Source organism: Penaeus monodon, chromosome 21, assembly GCF_015228065.2.
Source record: "Penaeus monodon isolate SGIC_2016 chromosome 21, NSTDA_Pmon_1, whole genome shotgun sequence".
In the NCBI taxonomy this organism is placed as follows: domain Eukaryota; kingdom Metazoa; phylum Arthropoda; class Malacostraca; order Decapoda; family Penaeidae; genus Penaeus; species Penaeus monodon.
In genome coordinates this window covers 7,465,900-7,466,468 of record NC_051406.1, presented here as the reverse complement: position 1 = coordinate 7,466,468, position 569 = coordinate 7,465,900, and the positions used below count along the sequence as shown (strand labels likewise).

The 569-nt window shown below is 31.5% G+C and overlaps 1 protein-coding gene across 2 annotated transcripts in view; it reads left to right on the top strand.

The window, feature by feature from the left end:
- LOC119586144 (opsin, ultraviolet-sensitive-like) overlaps window positions 1-569 on the top strand; it is a 6,171-nt gene that overhangs the window by 1,155 nt on the left and 4,447 nt on the right. The gene's annotated exons all lie outside the window — the stretch shown is intronic.

Genomic DNA, 569 nt, shown 5'->3' with positions numbered 1-569 from the left:
TAGATGAACGTAGTGAGGGGCAGATAAAATGGAATATGAAGAGTGAAACTGAAGGTCAAACACAAGTTAATTATACAGGCAAAGTCAATATTGTTATCTCGACATGTCATAAATATTTAGAACCACGGTATTAATGACTGAAATACGTATATAACGGAAATGTGAAAGTATGATTTGACCATTAATTAAAGGTGTCAAGTATGTTCATATTTGAAAAAGCAACAGAGTAGAAGTGCACATTAAACAATTGAAGCAGTCATAGGAAAATTGAAAACAGAACACAATGAACCTGTGATTAAATTTGGATACGTTATTGTTCATAAGATATTGTTTAGAACAACACGTTTAATAAGTTGATTAGTGTGACTGATTTATTTTTGTTGCAAAATATCTCATCAGTAATTAGCGCCCAAATTAAACTTCAATTATACCTGAATTTGAATATGAATTCTGTTAGAAAATGATCTATGTAGTCATTTAACAGACATATACCGTTTGTGATATCGATCTCGCCATAACTTTTATTTCTTTTCCCTCTCTCTCCTTCTGTCTGTCTCTTCCTCTCTATA